Here is a 22,157-nt window from a genome sequence, read left to right as displayed (position 1 = left end):
GGGCAGATGAACAACAAACCCAAGCACACACGGGTCTTTACAGGATGCCTTTCCTTACCAGTGAAATACCAGCCAGGTGGACTGAGATCTAAAGAGGGAAATTAGGGGAGAGGTGGGAGGGAAGCTGAAAAGGGAGGGGACGTATATATATGTGCAGATGATTCACTTTTTTGTATAGCAGAAATTAAGAAAACATTGTAAAGCAATTACACTCCAATAATAAGTGAATAAAATTTTAAAAATAAAGAGGGAAACCAACACAAAATGGTGTTGGAGCAAGAGAAAGGCAGCTCTGAATGGTGAGAAGGGGAGCCAGCCCTCTCATCCTAAGTCAACAGGGACAGCCAAGCCCAAGGAGGAGGCACGGATGAAACCAAGAAAGGAGACACGAAAGAAGCACAAGTGAGAGGTGGGAGGAAATAGACTGGGACAGTCAGAATGTCTGCGATCCAAAAATCTGCAAGCAATAAATGCTGGAGAGGGTGTGGAAAAGGGAACCCTCCTACACTGTTGGTGGGAATGCAAAATAGTACAGCCACTATGGAGAACAGTGTGGAGATGCCTTAAAAAATTGCAAATAGAACTACCTTATGACCCAGCAATCCCACTGCTGGGCATACACACCGAGGAAACCAGAATTGAAAGAGACACATGTACCCCAATGTTCATCGCAGCACTGTTTATAATAGCCAGGACATGGAAACAACCTAGATGTCCATCAGCAGATGAATGGATAAGAAAGCTGTGGTACATATACACAATGGAGTATTACTCAGCCATTAAAAAGAACTCATTTGAATCAGTTCTGATGAGATGGATGAAACTGGAGCCAATTATACAGAGTGAAGTAAGCCAGGAAGAAAAACACCAATACAGTATACTAACACATATATATGGAATTTAGAAAGATGGCAATGACGACCCTGTATGCAAGACAGGAAAAAAGACACAGATGTGTATAACGGACTTTTGGACTCAGAGGGAGAGGGAGAGGGTGGGATGATTTGGGAGAATGGCATTCTAACATGTATACTATCATGTAAGAATTGAATCGCCAGTCTATGTCTGACGCAGGATACAGCATGCTTGGGGCTGGTGCATGGGGATGACCCAGAGAGATGTTATGGGGAGGGAGGTGGGAGGGGGGTTCATGTTTGGGAACGCATGTAAGAATTAAAGATTTTAAAATTAAAAAAATAAAAAACTAAAAAAAAAAAGAAAGAAAGAAAGAAATAGACTGGGACAGCAGAGCAGAAGCAGGTGAAGGGAAGAAAGAAAAATGAACAGAGGAAAATAAGGGGGCTTTCCTGATGGCTCAGTGGTAAAGAATCCACCTGTCAATGCAGGAGACACGGGTTCGATCCCTGACCTGGGAAGACCCCATATGCCATGGAGCAACTAAGCCTGTGTGTCACAAGTACTGAGCCTGTGTTTTAGAGCCACGGGCCTCAACTCCCGATACCCACGCACCCGAGAGCCTGTGCTCCTCAACGAGAGAAGCCACCGCAATGAGAAGCCTGCACACCACCAACTAGGGAGTAGCCCCCGCTCACCACAACTAGAGAAAAGCCCATGCAGCCACCAAGACCAAGTTACAGCCAAAAATAAATAAATAAAATTATCTTTAAAAAGAAGAAAATAGGGAGTAATGAGGATGTGAAATAAAAGACCAGGAACAAGCAAGAATAGTGAAGGAGTCTGAAGAAAGAGGAGATTTGGGCCATTCAAAGAGAAAAAGAAAAAATAATAAGGTAAGGTAAGGCAGAACGGGGAGAGGTGTTGGACAGCAATAAGAAAGACAGTGGTGTGAATGCGTGATCACTGTCTCTCTCTACGGTGTGACCTGGGAGTCAGCGCACTTTACTGTAAAGGGCCAGACAGTAAATGTGTCAGCTCTGTGGATGGTACAGTCTTTGTTTAATTACTCAACTCTGGTAGCAGGAAAGTCATCTCAGACAGTAAGTAAACAAATGGTTGTGGCTGTGTTCCATACAAAAGCTTGTGATGGACTGGATCTGGTCCCTGGGTCACAGGTGCTGACTCCTGGTGCAACATAAAACCCTTCCACAGAAAAGGGTGTTTGATATTTCTGGTACCCCTACAGTGCCAAGCACAGATCTTGGCACACAATACTAGAAAATGTTAGAACAAATATTAGAACAAAATATTAGAACAAATATTAGAACTAGAAAATATTGGAACAGATGGAAGAGCCATTTTATAAGTCTGAAGATGGTCAAAGAGCAATAGTTTTCAATGGTCTTTTTATACAAAATGGAAGTTTCCTATGGTTCAGCCTACCTGCTGCTTGACTGGCCATCTGCTCCCCAGTGGGTAGACCATGGACTGAGGGAAGGAGGGAATATCTCATCCATCTCTGGGATAGATGAAATCAGTGGACAGGTAGGTGTTCTCAGCACAGCCCAGGTCAGCATAGGCAAAGGCAGACACTTAGGAAAGGCTTTTCATTAACGGTCATCTTGAGAGATGGACAGGTATGCCACCCCTCTGGGCTCTCTCCTAAATGGATACTCTGACAATGTACACAGGCGAGAACCTCCAGATGGCTGGTTCAGAGCTACCTTCAGTACTAACTGTTAAAGCTTTCAGATCGGGACAGAGCTCTCCATTCAGATCTCCACAGAGTTTAGATCTGGCCAAGTCATGCGCCAGTCACCAGAACCGCAGTAAATCCCAATAAGTCTCCCTTTTCTTAATTTATTTTTCACTGCGCCGGGTCTTCGTTGCTTCATTGGGCTTTCCTAGCTGCAGTGATTGAGGCCTACCCTGCAGTTGTGGTGCAAGGGCTTCGCAACGCAGTAGCTTCGTTTGTTGCAGAGCACAGGATCTGTGGCTCAAAGGCTTCAGCTGTGGTGGCTTGGGGGCTCTGAAGCGTGGACTCAGTGGTCGTGGCACATGGGTTAGCCGTTTCATGGCATGTGGGACCTTCCTGGACTAGGGATCAAACCCACATCCCCTGCCTTGGCAGGCAGCATCTTAACCCCTGGACCACCAAGGAAGTCCTCAATCTTCTGTCTCTAATTCATACCCTCCCCTGTTTCCTCATCTTTGGCTTCTAGAATATCCCCAGCTTGACTGCAGAGCTGGTTCCTCTCTAACCTCCATTTATTTCCCCAAGGGGCCTACTGTGCTTGGGAACAGCTTGGGCAATAAGAAGCCACAAGATCTGGCCAAGTGGAGCTCTCAAGGGCTTGGGGCATAATTGGTTCCCAAGCCCAGTATCACAGAGGTAGGAGGTGCTCTGGCCCCAGGCTCACATTTCTGATAATGACTGCATATGGGGAAGGGCAGATTGCAGCCCCTGATATGGGCAGCTCTTACGGGGTGAAGGGTTTCTGATTCTGGAAGCAGAGCCACAATTCCACGGCCTCTGAGGCACCATTCAGGGATGGGAGGCTGATTCTGTGGTTGTTTTGCTTTCATTTATTTCATCTGGTACCAGGTACCACAGTCATCATTCCATGTTTGTCTTAGTTCCTGACTCCAACCATGCTTTGGGCACGAGTGGTTTCTGAAGTCTTTCTCATGTTGTTTCCCAGTGTGCCTCCGACTGCCTCATGAATTAGCTGAGGGAAGAAATGCCCCCAAAGGACATGATCTTGAAGCCCCGTGAGACACAGCCACAAGATTGTCTGAAAGTGAAGCTTCAGTGAGGCAATATGCTCAGAAAAGGGAAAGCTAGTGTGGGTCTAGCGTGATCAACTGTTTGTATTCCAAGGCAAACATGCAGCTCTTTCAAGGAAGGAATCCTCGCATGTTATTCTCAGAGTTAATAAAGTGCAGAGGCCTGTCTGTAGGTATTTTGCCTTTGCAGGAAAAAAGTTCAGTGTGTATTTAGGATGAACATGTGTGCATGGATGTATGGCCATGCACATAATTGTTTTATTTTTCTATTGAAGAGTAGTTGATTTACAATGCTGCGTTAGTTTCTGGTGTACAGCAAAGTGATTCCGTATATACATATATATGTGTGTGTTGGTCAGTCAGTCATGTTTGTCTCTTTGCAGCCCCACAGATTGTAGCTCAACAGGCTCCTCTGTCCATGGGATTCTCCAGGCAAGAATACTGGAGTGGCTTGCATTCCCTTCTCCAGAGGACCTTCCTGAGCCAGGGGTCAAACCCTGGTCTCTTGCATTGCAGGCATATTCCTTACCGTTTGAGCTACAGGGAAGTCCATATATATAGCTTGGGAACCAATTGAGCCCCAAGCCCTGGGCAGTAAAGAGTCTGCCTGCAATGGAGGAGACCCAGGTTCAATCTCTGGGTCGGGAAGATCACCTGGAGAAGGAAATGGCAATCCACTCCAGTATTCTTGCCTGGGAAAATCCCGTGGATGGAGGAGCCTGGCAGGCTACAGTCCATGGGGTTGCAAAGAGTCAAACACGACTTAGCAATTAAAACAACAAACACCATGTACATTTATATACCTTATGGTATATAATAACCCTTATGGTTTATTATAGGATATGCAATGTAGTTCCCTGTGCTGTACAGTAAGACCCTGTTGCTTACCTATTTTATGTATAGTAGTTGGTATCTGCTAATCCCAAACTCCTAATTTACCCCTTCCTCACCTTGCTCTTCGTTAACCATAAGTTTATTATTTGCTTTGAAATATTTAAAAATATTTAAATTATCAGTATAAAATTATTTTTAAATTAAAATCTTTTTTAGTAACTGCTGACAATAGACACTCCTAAGAAACCAGACCCCTAGTTTCTTCCCACCCTGAAATGGCCTGTATGCCCCTGAAGCAGCAGTGGAGGTATCCCATGAGCTCATCCCTGCCCTCACTGGCCTGGCCTCCCCAGTCTCTGAAGTCTGGATGTCCTGAGCCTTCTTTACCAGCCTCTCTGCTTCTGTCACACAAAGTTATTCAATGCCCAGCAGCGGTTGTTCCCTTTGTTTGTCTGGCTCCCTCTGCATTGCCACTAGGGAGTGAAGAAGGGGAAAGTGAGCCAAACCTTGCCCATCCCCTACCCGCACCAACTCTTGCTGGCCTTGGTTGAACCCCTTCTGCACACCCTGCTCTCTGCCGCCCCGCACGTGCCATTTCCTTTCGTAGCCAAATACAGACTCTACACAGTTTAGAAACATCAGCAGTAATGCTTCATGTTTTCAATCCCGTGAGTGCATGCTCAGTCCATCAGTCTTATCCGACTTGAGTGACCCCATAGACTATAGCCCACCAGGCTCCTCTGTCCATGAGGTTGTCCAGGCAAGAATAAAGGAGGGGGTTGCCACGCCCTGCTCCGGGTGATTTACCCGACCCAGGGATTAAACCCACATCTCTGTATCTCTTGCATTGGCAGGTGGCTTCTTTACCAACTGTGTCACCTGAGAAGCCCTCAATCCCCTTCAAGCTCAGGTTTAAATTTACCGAGCCAACTTTTTTATCTTCTATCTGCTTTATCATTAGGATCCTTTTCTCACTGGGGCCTTTGCTAATACAGTTTGATATTGAAATGCAACAGGATCCTATGGTCCTTGCCCCCATCCCCATCCCATGTCCTGAGCCTACCTTTTGACTGTGAAAAAGTTTAGCCAATAAATAAGTTTAATCAGAGAAATGAGATCATGCAGAAACAAAGGCAAACAGTTGAAAGAGATCACATAAAAATAATGTAGTTGTTAAGAATAGTCAAGGACCTTTAGCTCCCTCCTAAGGGCTATAGATAATATTCTGAGCCATATCCTGTGAGCTGTCTTATAGATATTGAAACCCCCACCAGGTAGAAGAAATTAACTACATGATGAGCAGACTACAGCCATGATATAAACTGCCACAGTTCCAAGAACTAGCCTCAAAGAAAAGGAAACAAACCAACCCTGGAACTGAACATTAATTGTATTTAAAAAACAATCAAGATGATGCTGGTCAGATCACCAATGACCGATTTCAAGATGACTGTCAGAGCTGACTATGCTGTTTCTTTGTGGAGGTCCCTCCATCTATAGAAGTTCTTGCCCACCCATTGTCAGTGGAAGTGAGCCAGGCTTTGGACAGGCATCCGCCCTCCCTGCTGGTAGACAGCATCCAAAATAAAGCAGACTTTCCTTTCCACCAACCTGGCCTCTTTGCCAAGCATCCGGACTCACTACTTTACCACTTTGGGTAGCAATATGGCATGAGAGACAAACCTTGTTTATGACAGTCTGATTTACCCAATCTTTCTCTGTTTCCTCCTCTGTGAAATAGTGATAAAAATGACTCACTGTCTGCTCCCTGGAGTTGCTGTGAGGATAAGATAAATTAGATGTGAAATTCCTCACTTGGAAACTGATTCATAACTGGGACTCAATAAATGTTACCAATGCCTGCTACCAGCACCACTAACCACGTTTACTGCAACTCAAGTAGATTCAGAGTGGGAAGTCATACACCACAATAGTGCTTCCCAACCCCTGGTGCACAACAATCACCTGGGGAGTTTAAAAGTAGTCATGTCTGCACTGCTATATTTAAAATACATAATCAACAAGGACCTAGTGTATAGCACAGGGAACTCTGCTCAATGTTATATGGCAGCCTAGATGGGAGGGGAGTTTGGGTAAGAATGGATATATGTTTATGTATGGCTGAGTCCCTTCACTGTTCACCTGAAACTGTCACAACATCATTAATAGGCTACAATCCAATACAAAATAAAAAGTTAAAAAAAAAAAAAAGTACTCATGTCTGGGGGCCACTAATCCTTACCCAGTTTTAAATATCCAAAGTAGTTGACCTTATTTTTTATCTTGATCTTAGGCAATATTCCTGTTGCCAGACTGAACGTGTGATTTTCTTCCTCTGCCTCCTCTCATTGTTTCTTTTTCACTAAGTTTTTGGGAAATTTGTTACACAGCAGTAGATATATGCCTCGGAGATATTGTGGGTTCAGTTCCAGAGAATCACAATAAAATGAATCTCACGAGGGTTTTGGTTTCTCAGTGTGTAGAAAAGTTCTGCTTACTCTATACTGTAGTCTATTAAACATGCAATAGCATTATGTCTAAGAACAATGGACATGCCTTAATTTATTGCTAAAAAATGTTAACCACCGTCTGAGCCTTCAATGAGTCATACTGTTTTTGCTGGTAAAGGGTTTGAAATAATATGAGAATTGCCAAAATGTGACACAGAGATCATGGCATTAACAAATACTGTTGGAAAAATGACACCCGTAGACTTGCTCGACACCAGCTTGCCACAAACTTTCGACGCATTAAAAACTGCAGTATCTTTGAAATGCAAAGTGCAGTAAAACAATGTGTGCCTGTTGTCGTTGCTCAGTCATATCTGACTGTTTGTGACATCATGGACTGCAGCGAGCCAGAGTTCCCTGTCCTTCACCACCTCCTGGAGCTTGCTCATCCAACCATCTCCTCCTCTGTCATCCCCTTCTCCTCCTGCCTTCAATCTTGCCCAGTATCAAGGTCTTTTCTAATGAATAAACTCTTCACAGCAGGTGGCCAAAGTAGTGGAGTTTTAGCTTCAACATCAGTCCTTCCAATGAATATTCTGAATTGATTTCCTTTAGGATTGACTAGCTGGATCTCCTTGCAGTCCAAGGGACTCTCAAGAGTCTTCTCCAACACCAGTTTTAATGCCAAAGCATTAATTCTTTGGCACTCAGCCTTCTTTATCGCCCAACTCTCACATCTATATATGATTACCGGAAAAAACCATAGCTTTGACTAGACGGACCTTTGTTAGTAAAGTAATGTCTCTGTTTTTTAATATACTGTTGAGGTTTGTCATAGCTTTTCTTCCAAGGAGGAAGCATCTTTTAATTTCATGGTGCAGTCACCATCTGCCAGTGATTTTGGAGCCCAAGAAAATAAAGTCCATCACTGTTTCCATTGTTTCCCCATCTATTTGCCATGAAGTGATGGGATCAGATGCCATGATCTTAGTGTTTTGAATGTTGAGCTGTAAACCAGCTTTTTCACTCTCCTCTTTCACCGTCATCAAGAGGCTCTTTAGTTCCTCTTCACTTTCTGCCATAAGGGTGGTGTCCTTTGCATATCTGAGGTTATTGATATTTCTCCCGGCAACCTTGATTCCAACTTGTGCTTCATTCAGTTCAGCGTTTCACATGACGTACTCTGCATATAAGTTAAATAAGCAGGGTGACAATATACAGCCTTGATGTACTCCTTTCCCAGTTTTGAACCAGTCCATTGTCCCATGTTTGGTTCTAACTGTTGCCTCTTGACCTTCATACAGGCTTCTCAGGAGGCAGGTAAGGTGTATGCCTGTGGATAACCAATATACTTCCCTTATCACAACATGGCACTGTTATGTCCCTGATTTTGAGACAGATCTTCATTTTTTGTGTGACTTTTTTTTTCAGAAATAAAGCGGTCATTAAATTTGCATGACTGGCTGTATTAGCATGTTGCTCTATGATTGTGGTATATCACCCTGGTCTGTCAGCTTTATTAAAAAATGAATGTCTTCTTTATTAGTAGTTTATTCCCATTGATGGGGTCATTTTGAGATTCCAGCTCTGACGAATTGAAAGATTGCCTCCCCTCTCTAGGATATTAGATAATTCATTATCACATCCTGGAGCCCCCCTTCTGTTCACGAATCCCTTCCTCCCTCATCATTAAACGTGATCACAGATGCTGGTGAGTCTTTCTGTTCTCAGAACAAGTTCTACTTTGTCAGGGACACCTTGCTGACTCCCAGGACCCTGTTTATTCTCTCCTGCTTGGGCAGAGAGGAAAAAATACAAGTCAATACTTTAAAACAAACATATGCTGAATTTTTTTTAAAATAACACCTACATATTCTAATATACTCTTCCACTATATTCACCTTTCTTTTATGAAGAAGGCAGAGCACCAAAGAATTGACGCTTTTGAACTGTGGTGCTGGAGAAGACTCTAGAGAGTCCCTTGGACTGCAAGGGGATCAAACCAGTCAATCCTAAAGGAAATCAGTCCTGAATATGCATTGGAAGGACTGATGTTGAAGCTGAAACTCCCAATACTTTGACCACCTGATATGAAGAGCCGACTCCTTGGAAAAGACCCTGATGCTGGAAAAGACTGAAGAGGGGAGGAGAAGGGGATGACAGAGGATGAGATGGTTGGATGGCATCACCGACTCAATGAACATGAGTTTGAGCAAACTCAGGGAGGTAGTGAAGGACAGGGAAGCCTGGCGTGCTGCAGTCCATGGGGTCTCAAAGAGTTGGACATGACTTAGCAACTGAACAGCAAAAATAGATTCACCTTTGTTTTATAACTACATTTTATACATAGATTGCATTAGAGTATTATTATGAACTCATAGCCTTCACAAACTCACCCCATACCAATTCTCCATAACTGGTTTTATTGTTTGATTTTCTCATGTGCATATATTTGCTAATAGAAACTCCTTTAAGCATTGCTTTGACATTCTTGAAAGATCCTTGTTTTTCGGCCACAGCAACAAGATGTTTCAAGCCAGCCTGACAGCTTTTCCTGTCCCAAGACTGGAATCAACTATCTTCCAAGAAATTCTGAGTGCACCTCTGCCCTAGGACTCAGATCATGCCAACAAGCACTGACTCAGGATGAAATCTGGCCTGGACCCCTTAGCATCCTGCATTCCTCTGCCTGCCTCTTAGAAGTTACCTTCTTTATCCCCGAACACCCTCCCTCCTCTCACCAAACACCCTCCTTTCTCTGACCTCTGCATTTTCATGGGTCCTTTAGATTCCATGAAATAACAGTCAGTCATTTCAATACAAGACTTACTTTTCACTTTGGAAGTTCAAGACTTGAAATCCAGGGAACAAATGTTTACCTACTGTCAAACTGAATCTGTTCATTGAGATGTGGCAGCACTGGATTTTGCTGAATTTTCAACCACTCAGTTGAAATACAAGTGAGTGTGAACCTTCTATCTAAAATCCTTCTTCATGAAATATTCTAGTCATCAAATAAAAGCCCAGACCACTGATTAGGTTGTAAAATGGTGAAATTCTCTCACAGTTGTCAGAAGCTTGAAATTAAACTGAAAAACGTCTTCTGGTCCCTAAATGACAGATGTTAATTGTGGGAAAAGCTACAGAGAAAATGACCTCCTATAAATTTCCAGCATTCTTCCTCAGAGTTCTTCCAAGGCAGAGGGTTGGTGCCCTCTCTGCTGCTGTCTGTAGTACACTTGTGGCTGGAAAACTCACTCACCATCGCTCTGTGAGGAAATAAATTTCTGTTATTTAAGTCACTCAGTCTATAATAATTTGCTATAGCAGCAATAGTAGTTTACCAAAACATACATAATTTAATTTTCTGAAAAAAATTCTCCAACTTCACATATTGACATAAGCTAACTATTAACATACCAAAGAAAAGGTCCCATATAATCCAGCCATTTATGGACACAGTACCTGGGAGGGAACTTTAAATTCTCTGTCTCATAATTTAAGAAATTCCTCTGTAAGAACTGTTGTTGAATTATAGCTGACAGGAGTATAAGCAGCACAGTCACGCCACTGAATTCTTTCCAGATCCAGCTCCATAATTCACCACCTCCCACGTGTCCTCTCTTCTTGAACTTAGAAAACTTTTCTTAATAAGTGTCACTTATGAGATCCTAATTGGAGATAAACAGGGGAAATTTTAATAGCTATTCCAGGACTTACAACATTATGGGTAACAAATGCTAGATTTAAAGACTAAAAATTCAGGACTGAATACAGCTTCCACCAGATACTAGGTTTGTTTCTCTTGGAAAGTTGTTTGCTTTCGTTGAGCTTTAGTTTTCTCATCTGTGAATTGTTCAATGTGCCTAGTCATTGGCAATCATTTTTATTATCTCTTCAAGTTCCCTTTAGGTATTGTGATCGATTGAGTGAGTGGATAAATAGATAGACAGATGATAGATAGATAAACAGACAATGGATAAAAGAGATGGGAGAGTAGATGGCGGGACAGAAAGCATGGTAAACTCAGCTCTGTCCCCTCACCCAAATTCATACGCTGGAGTCTTAAGCCCTAATACCTTTGTATATGCCTGCATTTGGGTAATTAGGTTACAAGGAGGTCACTTGGTGGGTCCTGATCTAAAATGACTAGTGTCTGTATAAGAATAAGAGGTTGGTACACAGAAACACACAGAGAGAAAGTAGACTTTCACAAGGCAAGGAGAGAGTCCTAAGACAAAACCAACTTTAATCTCAGGTTTCTGGCCTCTAGAACTATGAGCAGATACATTTCTATGATTTAAGCCACTTGATCTATAGTAATTTGCTATGGAAGCCCTAGCAAACTAGGATAGATGATAGATGATTGATGATAGATAAATAGACAGATAGGTAGATGGATAACCTGGCCCAGATAGACCTGCTTCTTTTTAAAGATTCTGGTGCTCAAAGTGAGCAAACCCAAGTAAGGAGCATCCCTTTTGGTAAAGCTGTCCTGGCAGAGTCAATAGTCTCTATGTGACTGTGTTAAATATTACAAAGGCTTGGGTTGCATTTTCAAAATGTAAAGAGCTAGAGAGTCACATGAGGACTCCAAATCCCTATTTTTTCAGTGCATCATCTGTTTCCAAAGGCTCACAAGGGAATTATGAAAACAGGAAACTCCAAAATGATGTAAATGCCTTGTTGCCAACTGGACCGGGGGCCTGAGCCCTAGCTGATGTGGACCAGACATGTAAACAGGGAGGACTTCAGTTGCCCAGGAGGCTTAAATGGCCCAGACCAAGAGCAGAACAGGAGCTACCCTGGCCTCTTCCCTGTGGCCCACACTCTTACCTGGGGTGGGGGCCAGGGGAAGGTGGTGCTAAGGAAGGATGAACCCAGGAACAAGAGCTCTTCTCCTGGAGGCTGACAGCAACTGCTCTAAGCCATCACCCACTGTGCCCTGACCTGTTCCTGTCTGGCCTTCCCAGAATCAGACACTCCCAAATGGGAGGCATGTCCAGGCCCTTTGTACTGCTCCAGAGCCTGGAGACTGGGATTCCAAACGGGAGGAAAACAATGCAAGAAGGAAAAACCGAAGAATCAACATTATAAATATGGAAGTGCCTTCAAACTCCCCTAATAGTACCCTGTCCCTGGATATGGGTCACACTCCACTTTCCCAGCAACGGAATTGTGATGGGGGAATGGGGAAGAGAGAAAGTAACCTGGGAAAAGCACTTTCTGAATGCAAATAAGAAGTCACAGGCAGGCTTCCCTGGTGGTCCAATGGTTGGAAATCTATCTGCCAATGCAGGGGACACTGGTTTGATCCTTGGTCTGTGAAGATCCCACATGCCATGAGGCAATGAAGCCCATGCACCACGACGAGTGAAGCCCACTCACCCTAGAGCCTATGCTCTGCGGCAAGAAAAGCCCCCACAGTGGAAGCTCGAGCACCGCAACTAAGGAACAGTCCCTGCTCTCTGCAACTAGAGAAAGCACCTCGTGCAGGAGCGAAGATCCAGCACAGCCAAAGGTAAACAAATAATAATACATTTTAATAAATAAAATAAAATGCTCATTTAAAAGAGTCATAGGCTTCAGTACCAGGATGTCAATGCTTTTTCATCAATAAATACTGAGAACGTCTCTGTGCCGCCCACTGTTCTAGGTACTCTTTCTTATGTTCTAGCTCTGGTAAGGAGTGTAATAATAAAGGATAGGACCTCAGAGCCTGGCAATAATACTTTCTCTTACCTCTCTTCTGATATCTTATTGTTCACTCTTTGTATCATTCTTTTCGTGTTGCGTTGGGATAGTGTCCTCTCCTTCTTTCCCATCTGAAGTCCTCTGGGAATAAGGCTGTGCTACATTAGCTAAGCGGATTGTCAACAACTCCCAGCCCAACACCTACTCATAGAACAAGCCGGTTAAACATTTATGGAAGGAAAGAGGGAAGGAAAAAACAGGAAAAGAGCTTCTTATGGCTTTCTTTTGGAGACCTTTTACTTATTCCAGGAAGAATTAAGTTTCAGTGATTATTTGTCATACATTTTGAGCTCTCCACTTCACAACTGCCATACATTTATACTATGAACCAATCCGACTGAAATGAACTTACATGTTAACTGTGTCATTTCTCAGAGCAAAGAAAAAACCAGCAATAGGCTCCCAGAAACAGACCATACTGCTACACCACCAAGAGTGATTACTTCAGCAGCAGACATTAGGGTCTCTGGACACCGCATGCCCTTGATTTATCAGAGGGGCTTTCCCAAGTGTTATTTTCATAAACAGTCAGATTAATATAGGGGCTTTTTCTTGCATTCATTTGGAAAAATCTTGTCCTGATGTAGTACATTCAAGCTCCACTGCCCACAAAGAAGCAAAAATCTTTCTTCTGAGTTGTTACTCCTAAGACTTCAATCTCCTCTTGTCTAAAGCACAAAAAGCAGGCTTAATTCTGTTTTGTTTTCCTCGAAATATAGAAAGCACTTCAGGTCAAAGAACTAGAGAGGATGTGAATGCTGACTGTATTACACTTTTAGTTACTTTTGGTTTCCTTCTATTCTTACTTTCTTGTGGACTCCCCCCACCCTTCATCCCTTTACTCTCAAATGTTGTTCTGACCTTGAAGCAATAGCTTCGTAACTTACCTACAGTCCTGAGAGGCCCTCCAGATTCTCACAGCCATAGAGTTCCATCACGAGTCAAGATTTCTGGACTTCCCTGGTGATCCAGTGGTTAAGACTCTGCTTGCCAGTGCTAGAGACACGAGTTTGATCCCTGATCCGGGAACTAAGATTCCACATGCCAGGGGGCAATTAAGCATTGTGGCACAACTACTTAAGCCCACACACGCTAGGGCACGTGCTCCACAACAAGAGAAGCCACCGTGATGAGAAGCCCATGGACCATAACAAGAGTAGCCTCTGCCCCTCAGAACTAGAGAAAGCCCGTGCGTGGCAACTAACACCCAGCACAGCCAAAAATAGATGAATAAACAATGTGTAAAAGAAGTCAAGATTTCCCAGTTACAAGTCCAAGGGGCCTTCCTGGGTGCTTTGGGCTCGATGCTGGCTCTTCCTCCACCACAAACTACCCAAGATGGGTGGTCATCAGTGTCATCCTTTTCCTTTTCCAGCCAACTATCTTTGAACAACAGTAACAAAAAGGGCCTCTTTGAACGCACCCATTTCTTTCCCAAATAATTCTATTTAATGAATTCCCTATTAGGCCAAATCCAATGCCCTGAAATATCTGCCAAGCACGTCATGCTGCACAAAAGGGGCTTGAAAATAGCCAGCAGCTGGTTTGAGGGAAGAACATGTGAATAGGACTGACTGAGGAGTTTCCCATCCATGGCCGGAGGTCCACACCTCACTGTGTGCAGCTTCGGCCTGAGTTATGCATCACATTGTTCATGTAAAGAAAAAGCGACTGTTCTCCCCGAGCGCCCCTTCCCCGCTCCGAATGGCTGTGACCAACAGCCCCAAGACCCTAATTGCCACAGCCTATTAGAAATAATGAGACTTACATGGCAGAAGCCAAGGGTAAAAGCGATGTCTCACAACACGAAAGGTTAATATCAACATATACTGCTAGTGAGTGCAAAGGGCACATCAATTGGTGACTCATTACTGGGGGCTGACCCATGGGGAAAGTGTCATTCAGCAGAGGCTTTCTCAGGATGTGGCAGCAAAAGTTACAAAAGATAAGGACTTGCCTGTGGAACGCGCTCAACTAATGAGAGCTGAAAATTGTTTGAAACATCCCAATGACCTCACAGATGGGGGATGCTGATTAAGGTAGCTACATGAGGCTCCTTTTTTGTCTGACAGCCCATTGAGAAGCTTTGGTGAGATGTGACTAACAGGCCGTGAAGGTGTCTCCATCTTCTCTGACATGGTCCATGCTTTGGGCAAAACAAACACGAAAAATAAGTCCAAACTGACACACATGTTTGAGTTTAGTTTCCAGAGACATGTTTTGGGAAAAGAGCACTGGTGGGGCCGTCAGCTAGGATTTCTTCATGGCAAGGGGGTTTGTGACTCCTTGCGTGACTAATCGCATGACTGCGCTGGGGGTGAGCCAACGGCAAATTTAGGTCTTGAACACTCGACAAAACAACCCCACTGTTCTGTGGGCAAAATTCTATGAGGCTTCATGTGTAATTAAATGAAAGCCTCACAAGGGTCTACACCTCAGTCATTCTCAGTGCTGATATGTGGCACAAAGGGAGGATTTTTGCCACATCAGAATGCTTCCATGAAACAGTGGAGAAATGGAACCAGATCTTTGTTTGCTTTGTCCAACATTTACTGAGATAGAGACATCTCACAGAAGAAACCCTGAAGTTCTCTGAGTCTTCATTTAATGTCTGGGAAAAAGACCCACCTTTGAAAAAAGACCACCTTTATGGATGCCTTACCCCACTATCTTGTACTAGAGATGAAGATGAGATCAAAACTCTTACAGTTCATCTCAACTCCTTCTCCAGCAAAACCGAAGTAATACCTGTCCATTTGCCACTTCGTTTAAAACTACAAGAATCACCCATGTCTTGCAAATACAGTAATTTCGCCTCATCAGTTCAGTTCAGTCGCTCAGTCTTGTCTGACTCTTTGTGACCCCATGGACTGCAGCACGCAGGCTTTCCTGTCTATCACCAACTCCTGGAGCTTATTCAAATTTATGTCCATCACGTCAGTGATGCCATCCAACCATCTCATCCTCTATCGGCCCCTTCTCCTCCCACTTTCAATCTTTCCCAGCATCAGGGTCTTTTCCAATGAGTCAGTTCTTCACATCAGGTGGCCAAAGTATTGTAGTTTCAGCTTTAGCATCAGTCCTTCCAATGAATATTCGGACTGATTTCCTTCTCCTTGCAGTCCAAGGGACTCTCAAGAGTCTTCTCCAATGCCACAGTTCAAAAGCATCAATTCTTCAGCACTCAGCATTCTTTATAGTCCAATTCTCACATCCATACATGACTACTGGAAAAACCATAACTTTGACTAGATGGACCTTTGTTGGTAAAGTAATGTCTCTGCTTTTTAATGTGCTGTCTAGGTTGGTCATAGCTTCTCTTCCAAGGAGCAAGCGTCTTTTATTTTCATGGCTGCAGTCACCACCTGCAGTGATTTTGGAGCCCCCCAAAATAAAATCTCTCAACATTTCCATTGTTTCCCCATCTATTTGCCGTGAAGTGACAGGACCAGATGCCATGATCTTAGTTTTCTGAAGGTTGAGTTTTAAACCAACTTTTTCCACTCTTCTCTTTCACTTTCAAGAGGCTCTTTAGTTCCTCTTAACTTTCTGCCATAAGGGTGGTGTCATCTGCATATCTGAGGTTACTGACATTTCTCCCAGCAATCTTGATTCCAGCTTGTGCTTCATCCAGCCTGGCATTTCTCATGATGTCCTCTGCATATAAGTTAAATAAGCAGGGTGACAATACACAGTCTTGACGTACTCCTTTCCCAATTTGGAACCGGTCTGTTCCATGTCCAGTTCTAACTGTTGCTTCTTGATCTGCAAACAGATTTCTGAGGAGGCAGGTCAGGTGGTATGGTATTTCCATCTCTTGAAGAATTTTCCACAATTTGTGGTGATCCACACTGTCAAAGGCTTTGGTGTAGTCAGTAAAGCAAAAGTAGATATTTTCTTGATGAACCAGCAGATGTTGGTAATTTGATCTCTGGTTCTTCTGCCTTTTCTAAATCCAGCTTGAACATCTGGACGTTCACAGTTCACGTATTGCTGAAGCCTGGCTTGGAGAATTTTGAGCATTACTTTGCTAGCATGTGAGATGAGTGCAACCGTGTGGTAATTTGAGCATTCTTTAGCATTGCCTTTCTTTGAAATTCTAATGAAAACTGACCTTTTCCAGTCCTGTGGCCACTGCCGAGTTTTCCAAATTTGCTGGCATATTGAGTGGAGCACTTTCACAGCATCATCTTTTAGGATTTGAAATAGCTCAACTGGAACACCATCACCTCCACTAGATTTGCTTGTAATGATGCTTCCTAAGGCCCACTTGACTTTACATTCCAGGATGCCCGGCTCTAGATAATCACACCATCGTGGTTATCTGGGTCGTGAAGATCTTTTTTGTACAGTTCTTCTGTTTATGCTTGCCACCTCTTCTTAATATCTTCTGCTTCTGTTAGGTCCATACCATTTCTGTCCTTTATCACCTCATAAAAACAGCTTATTACTGTATTAAATAAGATGATACAAGAGTTTTTATAAGAATACTTAGGAAAATTTTCTCAAGCTTTCCTAACTAGTTGTACTAGTTATCAATTGCTTCATAAGAAATTTTCACAAAACACAGTGGCTCAAACAACAATTCACTTTTACTATTTCACAAAGTCTCTGTGGGCAACCTCACAAGGTTGTAGTCTAGATGATGACCAGGGCTGTGATATCATGTGATGGCTTGTCTGGGGCTGGAAGATTCACTGCCAAGCTGGCTCACTCACTTGTCTGCCAAATTAATGCATACTGTATTACAGAGGCCTACCAGCTTCCCTGTAGAGCTGACTGAGTGTCCATGGGGCGTGGCAGTAGCTTCCCTCAGAGCAATAATCCAAGAGAGAGAAACGGGGAACTTTCATAACATAGCCTCGAAGTCAAGCACCATCATATCCAGTACCCAAGTAGTTATGCAGGTTAGCCCAATTCAGTATGAGAGGGGATTATTTATAAGTGTGACTATCAGAAGCAGGAATCTTTGGGTAACATCTTATCTTGATATTTAGAATATTAAAAGTATTCCAGTTTGATTAAAAGATATGAACAATATGGTTGTTGATCTACTCAACCAGAATTCTACAAAAGAAACAAAAACAAAGAAATCCACAGCAAATTTTCTGAAGAAAATATACTCCATTTTACTAAATTTTTTTCTCATGCTAATTAAAATAAGTCTATATATTATTCCTGTAAAGCCAAAATGATGAGATGAATTAAGAGATTATTCAGGAGAAGCTGATTTTAGATTTTTTTTTTTTAAGATTTTTGCAAAACAACCTACTTTTGACTTAAGAGCAGGATTTTTGACCTAAAGTATCTAGAAAATTTCAGAGCTGCCCTTTTTCAGTAGATATCTATGGAATAGTCTACAATCATTCACCAGTTTGCCACGTACAGAGAATTCAGGAGTAATACGGTAGAGAAAATCTAAACTGGCTAATTCTAGAATCCATTTTAGGGAGAGACCCATCTCTTTAGAGAAATGGACTTGATAAACTTATTTAGGAAAAGTGAGTCCTTGTGAGTATGAATGTGACCAAGGTTTATATATGTTCCATATTTATTAGAACTAAACTCAGTTATAAAATTTATCAGTATTTTATTTCATAAAAGAAATTCTTAAACACTTGATGAACCAGTTTAAATGAATCAACTTACATCTTTATAAAATATGTGGTACATTTGTTCACCTAATCTGGTATTATCACAAAATTAGATATTTCATTCTTTCATTTATATTTAATTCCTATTTTCTTTTTTTTTAATTTTTAATTTATTTTTTTTACTTTACAATACTGTATTGGTTTTGCCATACATTGTTCTCAGACTGCTTTTGTTTCATTTCACTTCTATCATCAACACTAGAAGTTAGTATTCTTTTCTGGGCTATGTTTCATTAAAAAAAAAAAAAAAGAATTGTCTAAGATACAAATGAACTTACCTACAAAACAAAAACAGACTTGCAGACGCAGCAAACAGTCTTATGGTTGCCAAGGATGAGGGAGGGTGGGAGAGAGGTGGACTGAGAGTTTGGGATTAGCAAATGCAGACTATTACATATAGAATGGGTATACAACAAAGCTCTACTGTATACCACAGAGAATTATATTCAAAATCCTGTAATAAATCATAACTGAAAATAATACGAAAAAGAATATAAGCATGTATGTATAACGGAATCACTCTGCTGTTCATCAGAGACTAACACAATATGGTAAATCAACTGTGGTGTGAGCTCAGTCGCTCAGTCATGCCTGACTCTTTGCAACCCTTTGGACTGTAGCCCTCCAGGCTTCTCTACCCATGAGATTTTTCGGGCAAGAACATTGGAGTGGGTTACCATTTCCTCCTCCAGGAGATCTTCCCAACCCAGGGATCAAGCCCGCATCTCCTGTGTTTCCTACATTGCAGGTGGATTCTTTACCTGCTGAGCCATTGGTGAAGCCTATACTTCAGTAAAACAATTTTTTTTTAAAGAAGGAGAAAAGCGGAATTTTCTTTATCTCATAAGAGTTATGAAATGCACATGAATGAGTAGAGAACCCTAAGATAGATTTAATAGGTAGGTAGTCAGCTGGGCTCACCCACAAATTCAAGACTCAAATTCCTGGAAAATGACTCTATGTTGTGTGTCCTCAGGATCACAAGTGAAGAATTAAAGTCACAAATGTTAAATTCACACATACCGAGTCTACTATCTACCATATATCTTTTAAATAAAAGTAATAAAAGTTATTTATTTATAAGTAATAATTTAAATACTATTAAAATTGCTCATTTAATAGATCCACGTATATTACACAGAGCTAAAATCTAGATCCAAACAACCATCAGTATATATTAGATCTCTCCTTTCATTTAAATATTTAGTCAAGATTATCTAATTAGTGATGTAGTTTTAATAGTAATAGAATGTTCTCAGCACAATTAATGGAAATCAAGAAGTCAAAAAAAAAGGCTTATTTACATGAAGTAATAAGGTTCAGTTCAGTTCAGTTCAGTCGCTCAGTCGTGTCCGACTTTTTGCGACCCCATGAATCACAGCACGCCAGGCCTCCCTGTCCATCGCCATCTCCCAGAGTTCACTCAGACTCATGTCCATCAAGTCAGTGATGCCATCCAGCCATCTCATCCTCTGTCGTCCCCTTCTCCTCCTGCCCCCAATCCTTCCCAGCATCAGAGTCTTTTCCAATGAGTCAACTCTTTGCCTGAGGTGGTCAAAGTACTGGAGTTTTAGCTTTAGCATCATTCCTTCGAAAGGAATGATCTCCAGGGCTGATCTCCTTCAGAATGGACTGGTTGGATCTCCTTGCGGTCCAAGGGACTCTCAAGAGTCTTCTCCAAAACCACAGTTCAAAAGCATCAATTCTTTGGCGCTCAGCCTTCTTCACAGTCCAACTCTCACATACATACATGACCACAGGAAAAACCATAGCCTTGACTAGATGGATCTTAGTCGGCAAAGTAATGTCTCTGCTTTTGAATACGCTATCTAGGTTGGTCATAACTTTTCTTCCAAGGAGTAAGCGTCTTTTAATTTCATGGCTGCAGTCACCATCTGCACTGATTTTGGAGCCCAAAAAAATAAAGTCTGACACTGTTTCCACTGTTTCCCCATCTATTTCTCATGAAGTGATGGGACCAGATGTCATGATCTTCGTTTTCTGAATGTCGAGCTTTAAGCCAACTTTTTCACGCTCCTCTTTCACTTTCATCAAGAGGCTTTTAGTTCCTCTTCACTTTCTGCCATAAGGGTGGTGCCATCTGCATATCTGAGGATACCATTTAGGGATGGACATTTAGATCAATGGAACAAAATAGAGTCAAGAAATAGACTGATCCATTTAATATTTGGATTGTTTCCAATTTTTGACAAAGATGCCAAGGCAATTCAATGGAGAATGGAAAGTCTTTCCAATACATGCACTAATTATCCATGTTTAAAAAAATAAACATCAGTCCTTACTCCCTGTCATACAGTATCCCACAGCTTAATGTGAAACCTGAAAATCTGAAACTTGTAGGAAAGGGAAGAAAAAAAATTGAGACCTTAGGGCAGGCAAGGATTTCTAAGATATGACACCAAAAACACTAACGATAAAAGAAAAGATATTAATAATTAAACTTTTTCAAAATTCAAAACTCTTACTCTTTGAAATGTCCCAATAAGGAAACAAAAGGGTAAATAAAATACTGGTACAAAATATTCACACAACACATTTATCTGATCAAGACTTGCATCCAAAATATAAAGGCCTCTTAGAAACTTGAAATGATATGAACAGACTCCTCCCTAAAGGCTATATATAAATAGCCAACAAATACATGAAAACATATTCAACATCATTAGTCGTCAGTTGTGACATACGTATAACAATGCAAATTAAACCACAATGAGATACCACTACACACCCATTAGTTTAAGATTAAAAAGACTAATGTATCACAAATATTTGTGAATATGTGGAGGAATTAAAACTCATACCCTGACGATAGGAATATAATATGGTACAAACACTGCCAAACAATTTGGCAAGTTCTTAAATTTAATATATACCTGTCATGCAACAAAGTCATTTCACCCCGAGGTATTTAACCAAAAGAAACAAAATTATATATTCACACAAAGATTGTGCATGAATGTTCTTGGCAACTTTATTTGTAAAAGCCAAAAGTTGGAAACAATTCAAATATCTATCAATTGATGAAAGGATTAATAAATTATCATCTATCCATGCAGTGGATACTGTATGTACTATTCATCAATTAAAGACACGAATTATCAGTATATAAAATGACATGACTGAATCTCAAAATCACTATGCTAAATGAAAGAAATGAAGTAAAAATAGACATTTGAGCTCAAGAATCAATTCCACCTGGCTATGCAACATCAAGCAAGTGACTTATTATCTACCTGCTTTAGTCTCCCCACCTGTTAAATAGGAATAAAAATAATAATATTGCTACCACTTATTGAGTCTTTACTATGTTCAAGGTCTTTACTTTCAATGTCCCATTTAATCCTCAAAACCCCATTATATTTGATATAATATATGTTTAGCACTTACCATTATACTCAATAAATTGTAGTTATTGTAAGAAATTGTTATTGTAAGTTATTGCTTTCTTACTAATTTCTTATTGAAACGTGAAAGTGAAAGTTGCTAGGTCATGTCTGACTCTTTGTGACCCCATGGACTATAGTCCATGAAATTCTCTAGGCCAGAATACGGGAGTGGGTAGCTTTTCCCTTCTCCAGGGGATCTTCCCAACCTAGGGATTGAACCCAGGTCCCCCACAATGCAGGCAGATTCTTTACCAGCTGAGCCACAAAGGAAGCCCAAGAATACTGGAGTGGGCAGCCTATCCCTTCTCCAGTGGATCTTCCCGACCCAGGAATCAAACCGGGGTCTCCTACATTGCAGGTGGATTCTTTACCAACGAGATATCAGGGAAGTCAATAAATAAATGAATCAATAT

Source organism: Ovis aries, chromosome 3 (assembly GCF_016772045.2).
Source record: "Ovis aries strain OAR_USU_Benz2616 breed Rambouillet chromosome 3, ARS-UI_Ramb_v3.0, whole genome shotgun sequence".
NCBI classification, from domain to species: Eukaryota; Metazoa; Chordata; class Mammalia; order Artiodactyla; family Bovidae; genus Ovis; species Ovis aries.
Note: the sequence above shows the minus strand (reverse complement) of the source record.